Source organism: Lithobates pipiens, unplaced genomic scaffold (genome assembly GCF_037356315.1).
Source record: "Lithobates pipiens isolate NorthernLeopardFrog02 unplaced genomic scaffold, aLitPip1_a1.2 Scaffold_10, whole genome shotgun sequence".
NCBI lineage: Eukaryota > Metazoa > Chordata > Amphibia > Anura > Ranidae > Lithobates > Lithobates pipiens.
The window spans coordinates 87727429-87747637 of NW_027507686.1; the positions used below are offsets into that span (position 1 = coordinate 87727429).

The following is a 20209-nucleotide window of genomic DNA, read 5'->3' on the forward strand; positions in this document are numbered from 1 at the left end:
TGTACCACACAGCCTGTACTTGCCAGATATTCCTCCAGCTCCTTTAATGTTTCTCTAGGCCTCTTGGCAGCCTCCCTGACCAGTTTTCTTCTTGTCTTTTCATCAATTTTGGAGGGACGTCCAGTTCTTGGTAATTTCACAGTTGTGCCATATTTTCTCCACTTGATTATTGTCTTCACTGTGATTCTTTGGTATATCTAATGCCTTAGAAATTCTCTTTGTACCCTTCTGACAGATTCCTTTTAACAATGAGATCCCTCTGATGCTTTTGGAAGCTCTCTGTGGACAATGGCTTTTGCTGTAGGATGTGGCTAAGAAAATGTCAGGAAAGACCTACTAGAACTGCTGAACTTTATTTAGGGTTAGAAAAGACACCATTTTGTTGCACTGGTCTCATGTAAATTTAAATCAGCAAATAATAAATTATGAAATATAAAAACAACTAACACATTTTGTCAGGTTTGCATAATAATTGATATGGTAGATGGTGTAGCGCTAAAATAAAACTGAATAATGAACTTTCAGAAGTTTGGGATGTCAAACTTCATAGTGCAGACATCCCAAACATAACTTTTAACTTTTCAATAAAACAAGATGTTTAGGATGTCTGCACTATGAAGTGTTTTCTTCTCTCTCCTGGGTTACTACATTGGGGGATGAGCTGGTCTATTCAATCCCCTGTCATTGAGAGGCATCTAGGCTTGCTGATATCTACGTGATGGAGCTGCATCCTTTTATCCCCAATACTGCTGAGGAGTGGTTGTTGAAAAAATACCTATGCCTGTGTTATCTACCTGTGGGTAAGAGGCATTGTGTTTGGGTGTTAGTGAGGGTGTCCTTGCAAGAGGATTACACCAGATTGTTTTACTGTTATTTAAGATCTTTATGGACTTCTCAATTCTAGTTCATTATTCAGTTTTATTTCGGGTTAATCAGAGGTACTTCCTATTTAACATAGTTACATAGTAAGGTTGAATAAAGACACCAGTCCATCCAGTTCAACCTGAGTGAGTGTCTACAATTGTCCCTATCCCTGTACATTGCACACTCGCATCAGTCCCTACCTTCAAGGAGCCCACAATCCAAGGTCCCCATTCATATACTAGAGCCAATTTTGGACAGAAGCCAATTAACCTACCTGCATGTCTTTGGAGTGTGGGAGGAAACTGGAGTACCCAAAGGAAACCCACGCAGGCACAGGGAGAACAGTGTCGTGGTTGGGATTTGAACCAGCGACCCCAGTTATAAGCAGGTGTGTACACTTATGCACATGCATTATTTTCAGGTTGTCAATTGAGTTGTACAGTTTATAGGTCTTGTAAATATACGTCGGCACAATGGCACAGACAGGCACAAGCACGTACCCGTACGTGCCTGCCTTCCAGCGGGTGGGTGGTCCGATCGGACCCCCTCCCACTGGCTGCGGCAGTCCGTTTCGCTTCAGGAGCGATCCGGGATGAGGGGATGGCCGTTGGTTTCTGGCCATCCCCTCGCAATCGCTCCTGGCGAATGAGAAGCTTCCCCTGCCTGTGTAGTGTAAACACAGGCAGGAGGAAGTGATGTCACTCTCCTCGAGGCAGTCTTTTTGACCAGACGGCGAGGAGAGAAGACATTATAGTAAGTGCACCAACACTACACTGACACGTAGGTACACATAGGCACACTTTCACCCCCAGTCACCCCCGCCCCCCCAGTCACAGTGTCACTGATTGCAATGACTGTAAAAAGTGTCAGGGCAGTTGGTGTTAGGTCCAGGGTAGCCCCCTACCCCCCCTAATAAAGGTTTAACCCCTTGATTCCCCCCCCAGGTAACCCTTTCACCCCATTTTGCCAGTGTCACTAAGCGATCGTTTTTCTGATCGCTGCATTAGTGTCACTGGTGCCGCTAGGTAGATAGTTTTTTTTTTTTAGGTTCACCGCCAGGTTTTTATAGCGTTGGGTACCCCCATATACTACCCAATAATGGTTTTAACCCCCTGATTGCCCCTAGAGTTAACCCTTTCACCAGCGATCACGTATAAGTGTCACTGGTGACGCTGGTTAGCCAGTTAGTTAGTTATTTAGGTTCCCCATCAGGTTTTTATATAGTGTCAGGGACCCCCATATACTACCTAATAAAGGTTTTAACCCCCTTATTGCCCCAGTTAACGCTTTCACCAGTGATCACCGTATAAGTGTTACGGGTGACTCTGGTTAGTTTGCTCTTTATAGCATCAGGGCACCCACCATTTATTACCCAATAAAGGTTTAACCCCCTGATCACCCGGCAGGTGATATCAATTAGGTTTTAGGGTCAGATAGGGTCTGTGTCGCTCCAGGCAGCGCTAGGTTAGTGCCAGTACTGCTAACACCCACGCGCAAAGCATACACTTCCCGTAGTGGTATAGTATCTGAACAGATCAATATCTGATCTGATCAGATCTATACTAGCTTCCCCAGCAGTTTAGGGTTCCAAAAAAAAACGCATTGTTAGTGGAATCAGCCCAGATACCTGCTAGCACCTGCGTTTTGCCCCTCCGCCCAGCCCACCCAAGTGCAGTATCGATCGATCACTGTCACTTACAAAACACTGAACACATAACTGCAGCGTTTGCAGAGTCAGGCCTGATCCCTGCGATCGCTAACAGTTTTTTTTGGTAGCGTTTTATATTTAAATCCTGAAGGTGGTGCTTGGTTTTCGGGGTCCCGTACGCAGCTAGGCTCCCAAAAAGTCCCCCACATGTGGTAGTCAGGATAGCATGTGTGAGCAATATATCATTTAGTGACAACTTTGTGCAAAAAAAAAAAAGTTTGTAATATTTCTGCAACTTGTGGCAAAATATAAAATATTCCATGGACTCAACATGCCTCTTAGTAAATAGCTTGGGGTGTCTACTTTCCAAAATGGGGTCATTGGGGGGGGGGGGGGTTGTGTTATTTTGGCATTTTATGGCCTTCGAAACTGTGATAGGTAGTGAGGAGTGAAATCAAAAATTTGCACCCTTAGAAATCCTGAAGGCAGTGATTGGTTTTTCGGGGTGCCATACATGGCTAGAGAGAGAAGCAGCAGAATATATTTTGGGGTGCAATTCCACATATAACTATGGCATGTGTGAGCAATATATCATTTAGTGACAACTCCTTGTAAACTTTTTATTTATTTATTTTTGCCATTATTCAATCACTTGGGACAAAAAAAAAAAATTCAGTGGGCTCAACATGCCTCTCAGCAATTTCTTTGGGGTGTCTACGTTCCAAAATGGGGTCATTTGGGGGAGGTTTGTACTGCCCTGCCATTTTAGCACCTCAAGAAATGAGCTAGGCAGTCATAAATTAAAAGCTGTGTAAAATTCCAGAAAATGTACTCTAGTTTGTAGACGCTATAACTTTTGCGCAAACCAATAAATATACCCTTATTGACATTTTTTTTTTTTTTTTTACTAAAGACATGTGGCTGAATACATTTTGACCTAAATGTATGACTAAAATTGAGTTTATTCGATTTTTCTTATAACAAAAACTAGAAAATATCTTTTTTTTTTTTTTCAAAATTTTCTGTCTTTTTCCATTTATATCGTAAAACATAAAAATCGCAGAGGCAATCAAATACCATCAAAAGAAAGCTCTATTTGTGGGAAGAAAAGGACGCAAATTTAGTTTGGGTACAACATTGCATGACCGCGCAATTACCAGTTAAAGTAGTGCAGTGCGAAATTTTAAAAAGACCTCTGGTCCTTAGGCTGACAATTGGTCCGGGGCTTAAGTGGTTAACAGAGGTGTGTCAACTTTTTATATCCATTGTATGTATCTTGTTTATCACAAACCTAAACCAATGTACTGTTGTTACATGTGTATGAATAGTCAAGGAATATATGTTTTTAGTATCACCTAAAGCTGTCCCCATTCCTAAAAACTAAGCAAGTGTAGCCTTCTGGTACACTGCATCCAGAAAGTATTCATAGCACTTCACTTCTTCCACATTTGTTACAGCCTTATTCCAAAATGGATTAACCACTTCAATACAGGGCACTTAAACACCTTCCTGCCCAGACCAATTTTGAGCTTTCAGCGCTGTCGCACTTTGAATGACAATTGCGCGGTCATGCTACACTGTACCCAAATGAAATTTTTATCATTTTTTTCCCCACAAATAGAGCTTTCTTTTGGTGGTATTTGATCACCTCTACGGTTTTTATTTTTTGCGCTACAAATAAAAAAATACCGAAAATTTTGAAAAAAAAAATGTTTTTTTTGTTTGTTTCAAAACTTTGTAAATAAGTACGTTTTCTCCTTCACTGATGGGCACTGATAAGGCGGCACTGATGGGCACCAATGAAGTGGCACTGATAGGCGGCACTGATGGGCGACACGGACGGACACTGATAGGTGGCACAAATTGGCACGGATGGGCACGGATAGGCGACACAGGTGGGCACTCATAGGCGGCACAGGTGGGCACTCATAGGCGGCACAGGTGGGCACTCATAGGCGGCACAGGTGGGCACTCATAGGCAGCATCAGTGTTATACTGTACTAATGGATGCCAATCAGTGCCAAACAATAATGCATGCCAATCAGTGATGCCCATTGTGGGCACTGATTGGCATCCATTATGGGCACTGATTGGCACCCATTGTGCTGACTGGCATCCCTGGTGGTCTAGGGAGGATTATGACCTTTATTACCTTTTCCCTGGTGGTCTGGTGGTCCAGTGTGGGCATCCTCGGGGGGGCTGTGCTGATAATCGATCAGCACAGACCCCCCCTGTCAGAGGAGCAGCCGATCGGCTCTCCTCTACTCGCGTCTGACAGACGCGAGTGAGGGAAAGCCGTTCACCGGCTCTTCCCATTTACACTGTGATCAGCCGTGATTGGACACGGCCGATCACATGGTAAAGAGTCTCCGTCGGAGACTCTTTACCGAGATCGTAGTTGCCGGGTGTCAGACTGACACCCCGCAACAACGATCGCCGCGATGCGCGCCCCCGGGGGCGCGCAGCGGCTCATAATCCTGATCACATCATATGACGTCCGGTCAGGATTATGAAACCACTTTGCCGCCGTCAATTGCCTATAGGGCGGGCGGCAAGTGGTTAAATTCCTTCGTTTCCTCAAAATTCTACAAACCATACCCCATAATGACAATGTAAAAGAAGTTTGTTTGAAATCTTTGCAAATGTATTAAAAACTAAAAAATTACATGAACAGAAGTATTCACAGCCTTTGCTGTAACATTTAAAATTGAGCTCAGGTGCCACCCTGTTTCCGCTGATGATAATTGAAATGTTTCTACAACTTGATTGGAGTCCACCGGTGGTAAATTCAGTTGATTGGACATGATTTAGAAAGGCACACACCTATCTACAGTTAACAGTGCATGTCAGAGCACAAACCAAGCCATGAAGTTCAAGGATATGTCTCTAAACCTCCGAGACAGGATTGGATCGAGGCACAGATCTGGGGAAGGGTATAGAAAATTTTCTGCAGCAATGAAGGTCCCAATGAGCTCAGTGTCCTCTATCATCCATAAATGGAAGAAGTTTGGAACAACCAGAACTCTTCCTAGAGTTAGCCACTTGTTCAAACTGAGTGATTGGGTTGCTGCAGGCAGAAACATGGTCAATAAACAGGCCAGAGTTAATGCAGTTAGAGGAAAAACTTCCATGATGTGGCAGTGATCAGGAGCACTGTTGCTGGCTTACACTTGTCTGGTAACATAGGGGGGGGGGGGGGGGGGCGCAAGTGTGGCAACACTTGGTAACACTGCTGCTGACTTACACTGGTCTGTTGACACTGTGACTGACCTTGTGACAGTTAGGGACACTGTTGCTGGCTTACACAGGTGTTGCGGCACTGCAACTGGTGTGATGGTAATAGGGAATACTGTTGCTGTCATACACTGGTCTGGTAACACTGGGGCTGGTGTTGCTGTGATCAGGAAAACTGTTGCTTGCTGCACAGGTCTAGTGTGGTGGCAGTGAAGTGTGGGAACACGGTTTATAGCTACACTAGTATGGCAACACTGTAGTGGTGATTGGAGAACTGTGATTGGCTGCATTATTAGGGCTTGTTCACACATTAGGTTGGGTGGCAGTAAAACCTTGCGGTTGAGCTGCAGTTTTACTGCCCCTCAACTACTACTCCCTTTGGCTGCAGATGCAGGGGACATTAAATCTATGGCTTTGATGCATTGCTTTGCAGCTGTGGAAGTTATACTCCCAGTTCCATTGCTGACCGCCACCCATTCAAGTAAATGAGGGTGCTTCTATGGGGTCCAAGGGGTTAAAGTGGATGGTTATGAGGTGACAAACCACCTTTTCACTGCCTGTCAGATGCTCTCTGAGTGATCTGGACACAGCTCTTCAGAGAGCATTACATATGTGAGTAAGACCTTTTAGTGACACTATAACTGATGTAACTGGGATTGGTGGCTTTTTTACACACTGTGATTATACAACTATGATGGCTGTATAAGCAATCATTTCTTGGTGTTTGGCTGCCAGTTAGCTTTAATGAGAACTATTGTGATTGTGCGCAGCTATCACATGGTACAGGAATTTTGTCATTGGTCCTGTACCATGTGATCGCTATGGCCAATCACAGTAGTAAACAATGCTGTTATGAGTGACAGCTTTGTTTACTATTACCACTACCTGTGATTGGTCACAGTGATAACATGGTACAGGGCCATAGATCATGCCTGGAAGCATGCACGAGCAGTCAATGCAGGAGGACGTTACGGGTTTGGCACTGCTCTGTCTGTCTGTATATCTACATTGGCTGGATGGGAGGAGATTAAATAAAGTTTTAGTGTGATTAGAACTTATTTGGAATGTGTGTATGGAAGATTGTGGTCATGCCAGATTCTTATTGTAAATGTGATTTAGCAATAAAAGTGTCAAAATAGCCATATTGCTTTGCTTGAACTATTAAACACATGACTCTGCTCTAATATTAAAGAATGTGTACTTGTGAGTAAAAACAAAAAAAATTAGAGAGAAAAGGACAATCGGGGCAGGACTTAGGGTGGTGGGGGGCCCCTGGGCTTGAGTCACTTTCGGGCCCTACCTTCTATACATTACCGTATTTTATACGTTACCGTATTTATGAGAGAATTTTAATGGAAAAAACTTTTTGGAGGAAAGTTTAAGGAAAAAACTTAGATTTAAATGCCCATCAATGCAGCCTTGCCCATCCATCTGCAGCCTTGTCCAGTGTCATTTTCAGCTTTCTCAGTGTAGCCTTGTCATTTGCAGCCTTGTCATTGCAGTCTTGAAGTTTATTAATGGTGCCGCTGAGATAGTCTTGTGTATCTTGGTAGCTCTAGGGCCCTCTCGGTGGTGTAACGACATATTCGGCGACCCATCGCAGTTTGCTACGGAAGTGACTTCGCTGCCATCTTTCTACACCCCACACTCATCCACAGTAATGATACACTAAGAAGGGGTAAAGTGGACATGTTGTTACACCCACCGGAGTTTTTCATTTTACACGTATTTATAATGTATTTATAACACTAAAGTCAGTTACCCCTTCTTAGTGTATCCTTACTGTGGACGAGTGTGGGGTGTAAAAAGATGGCGGCGACGGAAAGTCACCTCCGTAGCAAATTGCGATGGGTCTTGAATATGTCGTTACAAAGGCTCTCGGGTCCTCTCGTAGTCCCGAGAGTAGCCGAGTGTACTCGGCTTGGCTCACAGTCAGGCCCAGTCCCTGTGTTATGTCCATCATAGGGCGGGACTGGGTGTGACTGTGAGCCGATCTGAGAACACTTGGCTATGTATCTCGCCGGGGCCCATGGACTTGAGCCCAGTCGAGCCCAGTGGTAGGTCTGGCCCTGCTGTTAATGTTAAAAAGCTAGTAAAAAAAAAATGCAAGGAGAATTAAAAGCAAGTGTTTGTTTACTTTTTATAATTTGAAATATGTGTATAGGAGATTGTATTTCTTGCTTTAACATGCCAGGTGCTTATATCTTATAGTTGCTTTAGTAATAGAAATGTCATGTATCAACAGGTTTGTAATATCAACATTCTTCTCTGAAAAGGTGCAGATAGGAAAAATGAGGACAGAAACATGCCCAACAACTATATTTGTGTAGTACATGGCTTCTTAAAAAATAAAAAATAAATAAATAAATAAAAAAAGCTGAACCTAAATCACACCATTGTGTTGTATGTTAGACCTCTTTCACGCTGGAGCCGTTTTACAGGCGCTTTGGTGCTAAAAATAGCGCCTATAAAGCACTTGAAAAATGCATCATCTGCAATCCCAGATCTGCAATCCCAGTGTGAAAGCCAGAGTTCCTTCACACCGGGGCGCTGTGCTGGCAGGACGTCCAAAAAAGTCCTGCAAGCAGCATCTTTGAGGTGCTTTAGGAGCGGTGTATACTGCACCACTCCTAAAGTGCCTCGACAGCAGTGTTTTCCGGCCACTTTTAGCCCTTTATTTGGCCACTAGCAGGGGTTAAAAGCGACCCGCTAGTGGATGATAAAGCACCACTAAAACTAGCGGCGCTTTACCACCGATGCCCCTGCACTGTCAGTGTGGAAGGGCTCTTTTAATCATTTCAGCCCCGGAAGGATTTACTCCCTTCCTGACCAGAGCACTGTTTGCGATTTTGCACTGTGTCTCTTTAGCTGACAATTGCACGGTCGTACAATGTTGTACCCAAACAAAATTGATGTCCTTTTTTTCTCACAAATAGAGCTTTCTTTCGGTGGTATTTGAACGCCTAAGCGATTTTTATTTTTTGCGCTATAAACAAGAACAGAGCGAAAGTTTTGAAAAAAATGCTATTTTTTTTTTTTTTTTTTACTTTTTGCTGTAATAAATACTCCACAAAAATATATATATAAAAAAACATTTTTTTCCTCAGTTTAGGCCGATATGTTTTCTTCTACGTAATTTTGGTAAAACAAAATCGCAATAAGCGTATGATTGGTTTGGGCAAAAGTTATAGCATCTACAAAATAGGGGATAGATTGATAGCATTATTATTATTATTATTATTATTATTATTTTTTACTAGTAATGGCGGGGATCTGTAATTTTTATTGTGACTGCGACATTATGGCGGACACATACGCGCACACCAATGGCATTAATATAGCGATCAATGCTATAAAATTGTGAAAACGTGAAAAAAAACTGCGCCAAAAAAAAAAAAAAAAAAAAAAAAATATATATATATATATATATATATATATATATATATATATATATATATACTAATATATAACTAAAAAATTTATACTCTAATGCTGTTCCCCTGAAAAAAAAGAGAATAGCACACTTCTCAGTTCAGATTTTAGATGGCATATAGGGGGAGCTGGTTAGTGCTCTATAATTGCATTGATTACTGTAAAAATGTCACTGGCAGTGAAGGGGTTAACACTAGAGGGTGCTCGAGGGGTTAACTGTGTTCCCTGGGAGGTGATTCTAACTGAAGAGGGAGGGGACTGACTGGAGGAAGTGATGGATTGTGGTTCCTAGCTAATAGGAACACACGATCTGTCACCCCTGTCAGAACAGGGAAGTGTGTGTTTACACACACTCGTCCATGTTTTGTCTTTCCTGTCCACAATCGCTCGTGGCTGGCGGTCATCAAGACCGTCAGCCATGAGCACAGGCACCCCCGCTATGCAGCGGGCGAGTGTGCGTCCGGTATCCTGACCCCATGAGCCACAGTATAACTGCGGCGGTTGGTCGGGAAGCGGTTAAAGAATTGCTTGGGGTGTGCGCTCACACTCGGACTGTTTTAAGTGAACCGTGCCCAGGCCTCCCTCTTCCTACTCGCCTGCTAGTGTTTGCACTCACATTTTTGTAAGGATGTGTTCCTTGATGCACGCCTCTGCTAACCAGACCAGTGATCCCAGTTTTACTACGCAGTTCTCTATGTTGCGAACTGTGCTTCAGCGTGGATTGCACTCATACTGCAGCAAACCATACAAGATTGCAGTGAACTCTGCTGGGGATCACCTGTTCCAAGTGGTCCCAGGCATGGTTTGATTAACCGATCCTGGGTGTGATTTAGAACACTTCCACTATACAAACAAACCAGTCCAAGGGGCTGAACCATGCCAGAGACCAGTTAAAAGTGCTAGTATGAGTGCCCTCTTAGGAAATTAGAGTTATGTTGTCAATGGGTATTTTTCTTGTTTCGAGGGATAAACTTGTGATTTTTCAAGCTGACTAACTACGTACCTAAAACATTGGGGAAATGTGCATGTATTGCATAGATGTACTAAATGTTTTTTTACTTTTTTTCTTTTACCTTGACATACACTTTTAAAGAATATTGTGTACCAATGATGGCTTGTAGCTCTCATGTAAAACAATATCTTGATCTACTAAAGATCCAAGCAGGTACCTTAGGTTGGGGCAGTAACAGCTAATGCAATAAATAAGTACACCACTTGGAAATTGTTGACTTTCAACGAATTTGAAGGGGAAAACGTCTCTTTATACAAACAGTGCCTAAAGACACAGGTTCTATTGATCAAAAACATGGAAAAATAAAAATGTGCCTTTTCAGCGTGTTAACAAAATTATTAGAAATGTAATAGATGCAATAGTGCACTGTGGAAAAGGTTTTTTTACCCTTGGCCAGCTCCTGATTGAACATTTTAGACTGCCCACAAGATTTTGATGCACTATGTTTGCGTATTTCCTTGCATGAACTAAACCCCTTCAAATCTTCCCCCCAAGATTTCAATGGGATTTAAATTAAGGCTTCCTGCCTCGCTATTGGGTTGAGGTAAGCAAGGTCCATAAAGACACGGATGAGCGAGTTTGTGGTGGAGGTACTTGACTGGCCTGAACAAAGTCCTGATCTCAACCTGATGGAACACCTTTGGGATGAATTGGAGCGGAGACTGCAAGCCAGGCCTTCTCATCCATCTCGTCCATCAGTGCCTGACCTCAAAATTGCGCTTATCGAAGAATGGTCAAACATTCCCATAGACACACTCCTAAACCTTGTGGACAGCCTTCCCAGAAGAGTTGAAACGTATAGCTGAAAAAGGTGGGCTCCGGGCGCAGAGCACTGTGCCCTGTTCCCACCCAGTTGTGTGACAACAGCAAATGAACATTCGCCATTTGTCTTCCTGATTCTCCTACCGGCCAATCAGTAAGCGGGCATGAGACCTGTCACCGATTGGCCAAAAGGAGAACCGTTCCTATTGGCCACCTAGGAGGCGCACAGTGGAAGCCGCCGTGATGAGGAGACACGGGAAGCCCTCGGCCGGTGGAAGCGCTGCCTGATAGATGGAGTGGTGACCAACTAGAGGGGAGGGGTGATATTGAACTCCAAGGACTAAGACTGGGATGCCATTAAAGTTCATCTGCGTGTAAAAGCAGGCAATACTTTTGGTTATTATAGTGTATATTGTACGAACGTAAAATAAATAAATATAAAAAAAATGCTATATATATCTCAAAGATCGTTCTGATCATGCTATTGCGGCAAACAATGCTAACCCAGAAGTGAGGGGGAATCAAACCAAATATGATATACTATATATATATATATATATATATATATGTGTGTGTATTAATGTTTTGGAATTGCCCAGACCTGAATCCGATTAAAAATCTGTGGGGTGATCTGAAGAGGGCTGTGTACAGGGGATGCCCTTGCAATCTTACAGATTTGGAGTGTTTTTGCAAAGAGTGGGCAAATATTTCCAAGTCAAATGTGCCATGCTGATAGACTCGTACCCAAAAAGACTGAGTGATGTAATAAAATCAAAAGGTGCTTCAACAAAGTATTAGTTTAAGGGTGTGCACATTTATGCAACCATATTATTTTGTATTTTTATTTTTACTTCCCTCCACCTAAAAGATTTCAGTTTGTTGTTCAACTGAGTATAGTTTTTTTTTTTATAGGTCACATTAAGGCCGGGTTCACATTGCTGCGATGCGGGAACGCCGCGAATCCGCGGCGTTTTCCCGCATCGCATACCTCCCGCCGGCAGTTCACACTGCCCTATGCGGACGGCTGGGGGTGTCAATGTTATGTTAATGACACCCCCAGATCCGTCGGCATATCGCAGTGCGATCTGCCGACTCGCACAGGAATCGGATCGCATGGTGTGAACCCCCATGCGATCCGATTCCGTTGCGGACCCAAAAAAGGGTCCCGTGCGAGTTTGCTGCGGGACCGCTGCGAGTTCAGCCATACTATCTGTATGGCTGAACTCGCAGCGCTACGGAGATCGGATGTGATTTGCTGTGCGAATCGCATCCGGTTCTCCCCCCGCAGCGGTGTGAACCCAGCCTAAAGGTGGAAAAAGTTCTGAAATTATTAAACTTTGTCTTATTATTATTTTTTTTTACATCACAGTCAAACTTGACATTTTAACAGGGGTGTGTAGACTTTTTAGATCCACTGTGTGTGTATGTGTGTGTGTGTGTATATATGTGTGTGTGTGTGTGTGTATGTATGTATGTATGTATATATATATGATATAATAATTTATTATGTGTGTGTATGTGTATATATAACGTGAGTACACCCCTCACATACTTTTGTAAATATTTTATTATATCTTTTCATGTGACAACACTGCAGAAATTACATTTGTAAAGTAGTGATTGTACAGCTTGTATAACAGTGTAAATTCGCTGTCCCATCAAAATAACTCAACACACAGCCATTAATGTCTAAACCGCTGGCAACAAAAAAGTGAGTACATCCCTAAGTGAAAATGTCCAAATTTGGCCCAGGTGGCCATTTTCCCTCCCCGGTGTCATGGGACTCGTTAGTGTTACAAGGTCTCAGGTGTGAATGGGGAGCAGGTGTGTTACATTTTTTTGTTATCGCTTTCATTCTCATACTGGTCACTGAAAGTTCAACATAGCACCTCATGGCAAAGAAATCTAGGAGGATCTGAAAAAAAGAGTTGTTGCTCTACATAAAGATGGCCTAGGCTATAAGAATGGCAAGACCCTGGAACTGAGCTGCAGCATGGTGGCCAAGATCATACAGCAGTTTAACAGGACATGTTCCACTCAGAACAGGCCTTGCCATGGTCGACCAAAGAATTAGAGTGCATGTGGTCAGCGTCCTTTCCAGAGATTGTCTTTGGGAAATAGACGTATGAGTGCTGCCAGCATTGCTGCAGAGGTTGAAGGGATGGGGGGGTCAGCCTTTCAGTGCTCAGACCATATGCCGCACGCTGCATCAAATTGGTCTGCATGGATGTTGTCCCAGAAGAAAGCCTCTTCTAAAGATGATGCACAAGAAAGCCAGCAGTTTGCTGAAGACAAGCAGATTAAGGACATGGATTGCTGGAGCCATGTCCTGTGATCTCAAAAAAGAGAGAACACCGGGTGGGACTTTTTATGAAGCACGAGAATGCAAAAGAATGATATTGGTGAACCTGCTTGGATATTTATTAACCAGGGATTGCAACTGGATGAACACATGTAAACATGTAGTCAAGGTACAATAGTACAATAATAATACAGTGCATAAAATATTCAAGACAGTATCACAAAATATAACAGGTAATATCCTTCCAGAGTACACCAAAAATGGTTGAGTAAAACAGTAATAATGGATAATACTTGCAGAACATATGAACTTATTGATCCGTAAAAGGGAGTATTAGAAATAAACTTGATATTCAAGTAATATAACATAAATAATGGCAGCTCAATGCGTTTCATGGCTAGACGGCCACTCATCAGGAGCAGGCACAAGATGGATCTGAGGGTAAAAAATAACTTTAAATAATGAAGTTATACAAAAATGTATAGTGGTGGGGCAGAAACCCCTAGACCAAATATGAATTAAGCCACCATAGTTCACATGATGCTGGTGTAATGGCGAGTTCCCCAAATTACCTGAACAGAACCCGCCGGGAGCCACGGCGAGCATCCCGCCAGAGGTGCCCAAACAGGCATCAACCAAAACTGGTATGGAAACCACAGGGCAACCTGCATGTGAAAAGAAGTGACAGGTGATCCAGATTATACTGAGTAGGGAAAAGGAAGGGGTATGGAAGAAGTGGTAAAGAACCACCGTGGTGTGAAAGAAATGGGGGGGGGGGAGGGGGCTAGTAGGAAATTGTGAATGGTGAATGGGTGATGAAGGAAAACCACCATACTGTGGAGGAAACAGGGGAGGGGGGAAGGGGGAGAGATTGTTGAAGGTTAGAAATTGAGTGATGAGTAGATGGTAAAGTGAGAGCTGACAGCCACAGCTGAAATAAGAAGTGGAACATGAGTGAAAAGCAACAAGAAACCACAGTTGATAAACAGAAAAAAGTGAATGCCAATTGAAAATGGTGGATGATTATCTATTTACCTAGATAAATGATGTGCAGTTGAACGAAATCCAAACCTGACATGCAGACCAATATGCAAGGGAGCCCTGAGTGCCAACACCCGCTCGGGAGACACATATATAGGCGCCGCAACGATGACGCCTCCGACGTCACGCCAGCGCAGCAAAATGGAGGGGGGAGAGGCGAGGAAACCAATCCCTGACCCTCCACCGCCAAACACTCAACTATTTTTGGTGTACTCTGGAAGGATATTACCTGTTATATTTGTGATACTGTCTTGAATATTTTATGCACTGTATTATTATTGTACTATTTACCTTGACTACATGTTTACATGTGTTTATCTGGTTGCAATTTCTGGTTAATAAATATCCAAGCAGGTTCACCAATATCATTCTTTTGCATTCTCATGCTTCATAAAAGTCCCACCCTGTATTCTCTCTTTTTTGATGCCTGATAGGGATGGAAATGTGTGACCTTACCAGGCCATAATTTCATTTAAAGTCCCAGGGGATGGAATTACTAGCCTTACCAGGTTGTGTTCTTAAAGTCCCTCAATAAAAATGTCCCCAATTTTAATATCCTGTGATCTGATGAGACCAAGATAAACTTTTATTTGGTTCAGATGGTTTCAAGCGTGTGTGGCGGCAACCAGGTGAGGAGTACAAAGACAAGTGTGTCTTGCCTACAGTCAAGTATGGTGACGGGAGTGTCATGGTCTGGGGCTGCATGAGTGCTGCTGGCACTGGGGAGCTACAGTTCATGGAGGGAACCATGAATGCCAACATGTACTGTGCCATACTGAAGCAGCGCATAATCCCCTCCCTTTGGAGACTGGACATACAGCAGTATTCCAACATAATGGCTCCAAACAAACCTCCAAGGCGACCACTGCCTTAATAAATAAGCTGAGGGTAAAGGTGATGGACTGGCCAAGCATGTCTCCAGACTTAAACCCTATTGAGCATCTGTGGGGCATCCTCAAAAGGAAGGTGAAGGAGTGCAATGTCTAAAATCCACAAGCTCTGTGATGTCATCATGGAGGAGTGGAAGAGGACTCCAGTGGGAACCTGTGAAACTCTGGTGAACTCCATGCCTAAGAAGAGGGTTAAGGCACTGCTAGAAAACCATGGTGGCCACAAAAAATATTGACACTTTGGGCTCAATTTCTACATTTTCACTTAGGGCTGTACTCACTTTTGTTGCCAGTGGTTTAGACATCAATGTGTTGAGTTATTTTGAGGGGATATGAATTTGCACTGTTGTACAAGCTGTACACTCACTACTCACTACATTGTAGCAAAGTGTAATTTCTTTAGTATTGTCACATGAAAAGATTTAATAAGATATTTACAAAAATGTGAGGGGTGTACTCACTTTTGTGAGATACTGTGTGTGTGTGTGTGTGTGTGTGTGTATATATATATATATATATATATATATATATATATAATCTGTAATTAGTGTAACATAAATATTGAACACGTCAACATTTTTCTAGGTAAATAAATATATATATATTTTTTTTTTTTTCAAATATAAATGTTATTTATTTTAGAAATGCCCAACATGGGCTTACAATACATATACATATTGGAAACAACTGGGAAGGGAAGGAACATTTTTACTTCATCACATGGAGGGAAGAAGAGGCAGAGTTCACATAAATTTTAAACTTATCGATATACGTCAAGTGGCAATTACTTCCTATCTAATCGTTGAGAGGCCGAAGCCTTCCTGAACAGAAAATCCTCCAATAGGAGGCGGTAAATGAAGAAAAGCCTCAGTTGTCCTCTACCTCCTGCCTTCATCCCTCGATCACCCCCCATCCCACCCAGGCAAAACCTCATTGCCCGAGGTGGAGGGTGTCAGGAGGAGGCAAGGGAACTCATACGGGATAAGAAGGGGAGACTGGGGAGGGAGGGGGCGGGGGAACGGAGTGTACAGGGATGGAAGGGTATTGAAGGTTTTTGGTTTATTCAGGACGGCCCTGGCTTCTGCATGCACTGGAAAATTGGCCTCATCCAGAGGTTCTAAGGGTGACACCCTCCGAACAGAAAATTAAGTGGCGCCAAAAGTGCCCATGTATTTTCATATTTTCCCTGTTCTCTCGCAGTGAGCACCAGGTCTTCCATTTTACTAATGTCCTCTACTCTCTGGATACAGGTCGCCACCAATGTTGGGGTTTGGATTTTCCATTGAAGTGGGATACAGAATCTAGTGGCATTTACCAAGTGGTGTATAACTGACTTTATGTATCTTTTAGTGGACGTTGTGTTTATATGCAAGAGGAAGAAAGCTGGGTCGTCCGGGATACTATATTCCGCAAACTTCTGGATAGTTGTCCTAACTGTAGACGAAAAATGGGATAATTTCGAGCAGGACCAAAATATATGCAACAGCGTGCTCCTTTCCGCCCGAAAAATATATTTCTAAAGGTGCTATAGTAATGAAATTTTAACCACATGTCGGTATCAATGCTTGCAATCCATACAAAGAAACTAAAACAAGTGTAACTATATGAAATGACACAGGGGCAAAGTATTGAACATATCAAAGGGAGGTGCAAAAAAGCATGGAAAGCCAAGACACCAGCTGAAATCTTTCAGTAATTATAAAGCAATCCTGCCCCTTGTCAGTACAAATTAATATCAGCTGGTTCAGTCTCAACTGATGACCTATAAAAAGGTATCTCATTATCAAGGTATAGCACAAGAAATATCTCATGGTTTCTAAAAGCAAAGAACTCTCGTGACCTTCATTACCTTATTGTTGCAAAACCTTCTTGTCCCAGTGAGCACTGTTGGGGACATCATCCGGGAGTTAAAATTAACATAATTTCACCATAAACCAGCCACGACCAGGTGATCCTCGCAAGAGTGAAAAGAATTATCAGACGAGTTGTCCAAGAGCCACTTGTTGAGAGCTTCCTGGGATTAACAGGTACAATTGTTTAAAAGAAAACAATAATTAATGCACTCAACCACAATGGCCAGTATGCAAGCTCACCACACAAGACTCCATTGCTGTAGAAAAAGCATGTTGGAGCTCATTTTAATATTTGCTGTACATAGTTTAGACAATCCCGTGAAATGCTGGGAGAAAATAGTCTGGTCAGATGAGACCAAAATTGAACTCTTTGGATGCCATAATACACACCATGTGGCTAAATGGCACTGCACATCACCCTAAAAACACCCCCATACCAACAGTGAAGTTTGGAGGTGGGAACTTCATGGTGTGGACCTGTTTTTCAGCAAATGGTACTGGCAAATGTCATGTCATTGAAGGAAGGATGAATGGAAAAATGTACGGAGACATTCTTGATAAAAATCTGCTGCCATCTACCAGGATGAGGCAGATGAAACGAGGGTGGACATTTCAGCAAGACAATGATCCCAAACACAAAGCCAAACACAAAGCCAAGGAAACTCAATTGGTTTCAAATTGACAATATGCTGCTAGAATGGCCCAGCTAACTTGACTTGAATGCAATGGAAAATCTATGGAAAAAAACTAGATCAGAGTTCATAAAGATGCACATGGAACCTTCAAGATTGGTAGACTGTTTATTTATGTTGAAGAATGGGCCGAAATCACACTTCAGCAATGCATGTGACTAGTTTCTCCATACAGGAGGTGTCTTGAAGCTGACATTAGCAACAATGGATTTTGTACCTAGTATTAAATACATTTCAGTTAGCGGGTTCAATACTTTTTTTTTTTTTCCCTGTGTCATTCCATTTTATTACACAAATTTATTTCTGAACGTATTTGTTTTGGTTTCTTTGGATGCATAGGTTGTTACCAACATGTGGTGAACATTTCATTCAATAGCACCTTTAAGAAATCTATTTGCCTTGAAAGAATGGTGGCTATAATCACGTTAAAGCTGGGTCATGGCGCTGCTGCCCGCACACCACACGATCGCGAGAGACTGATGCGAGTGACCCCCATCGCGGGCAGACGCCGGACCCGATCATGTGACGGCACTGATGCATGAAGGACAAAGGCACATGGAAACAGACAGTGCATCAGAGCCCTAAGTAAGCCGCTGTCACTGCCTCAAGAGGGGGCGGTCCATGCGGCCTGGGTGCACCAGCTGGGAGAACAAACGAACGCAAGGGGAAAAAAAAGGAAAGGCTCGGCTGTGCTGTGGATAACCATGGACAGTTGTAAAAATCTTTTTACAGAGCAGCCATTGGAGCTAGGAACAATTGTAACTAAAGTGAATGGACATGGGGGCATGGCTACGGCAGGCACGAGTCAAGACGTGCTCTCCTTGAGCTCCGTGAGACCCACTCTTACTACAGCCTGAACGGCAGCACTTATGGGGAATTGTCACCCACAAAGATGCCCCCAAAGCGCAGGACGTCCCTGCAGCCACAGCGGACTCCCCGAGGCAGGTCAGAATCGCTAGACACCTTCTTTTCTGGGACCCGCAGAGGAACGGCAAGTACCGCCAAGATGGCACTTGGAGGCTATGCTGCCAGGGCTGCTTCTCCTATCAGCTCCCCGCACATGCCCATGCTGTCCCTGCCTCCCCCCTCCTCTCCCTCCAGCTCAGACAGCTTAGAAAAGCCCACGGATGGGGATGATGCCTGGGGAGATAGACATCCGATCCCACACTCTCTCCCTACCCACAAAAGCTGACTTGGAGAGATTTGTCCACAGAGTGGAGAAAGCCATGAGACAAGACAGAGGCCCTGCAAGCTGACACAGCACACTTGGGTGGTAGAGTGGAGACCCCCACCATGCAAGCCCTTACAGAGCACTGCAAAATGCAAGACCGCAGGATTGAGGCCCTGCTGGATCAAATGGACGATTCTGAAAACCGGAGCCGCAGGGTTAACATACGCATCAGGGAATTGCCAGAAGCTACAGGCCCGAGAGACATTGTACCTACCCTGCAAAGGGCCTTTAAACAAATAGGCCGCCAGGCACCTGAGCGCATTGAGATAGACTGGGCTCACAGAGCTCTGAGACCCACCTCTGAGGACCCTGACAAACCCAGAGACATTATTTGTAAACTGCACAAATATTCTCTCAAGGAGCACATCATGAACCAAGTCCAAGGAGTCAGACATGTGGATTTTAATGGAGCTAAACTATCCTCCTTTCCGGACCTTTCCAGATGCACGCTCATGCAGCATAGCGCTCTTAAGCCATTGCTGGCGGCTCTGCAGGATGTTAAGATCTTGACAAAGCTTTTGGCCAATAGACTTAAACCGTTCCTCCCATCAATCGTACATCATGACCAGACGGGGTTCATAATGGGAAGGGAGGCGAGGGATAAGGTCACTCCAGCTGATTCATTGGGTCAAATCCCAGGCTACAACACACCCCTGTCTTTTGCTTTCCACCGATGCAGAGGCATTTGACAGTGTGGACTGGACTTATATGAGGGTGGTGTTGGACAGGCTAGGCCTGGGTCCCAACATGCTCGCATAGATATCCTCCCTCTACAGTTCTCCGACCGCCAAGGTAAAAGTAAATGGCCTACTGTCCGACACCTTTCCGATTAGCAATGGTACGCACCAGGGATGCCCCCTGTCCCCGCTTATCTTTGCTCTGACCCTGGAACCATTGCTTAATAAAATCCGCCTTAATAAAGATATTAGGGGGTTAACCGTAGGGCCGACGGAACACCATCTGTCCGCCTACGCAGATGACGTTCTATTCTATGTCTTTGATCACTGATATTGTTACCTAACATCATGACAGAATTAAAGGTATTGAATTTACTGTCCAAATTTAAGATAAATTATAACAAATCAGAGGTATTGTCACTGAATGTACCCACAGGGTTACGTACACAGCTGCAGATTGCCTTCTCATTTACATGGTGTCAAACCTCCCTGAAGTATCTGGGGATCTACCTGCCCGCAAGCTGTTCCCAGCTCTTCGCATGTAACTATGCACCATTGCTTTCTGCTATTA

The 20209-nt window shown here is 43.6% G+C and overlaps 1 protein-coding gene across 1 annotated transcript in view; it reads left to right on the forward strand.

The window, feature by feature from the left end:
• Positions 1-20209, forward strand: part of PC (pyruvate carboxylase) — a 939549-nt gene that overhangs the window by 49486 nt on the left and 869854 nt on the right. The gene's annotated exons all lie outside the window — the stretch shown is intronic.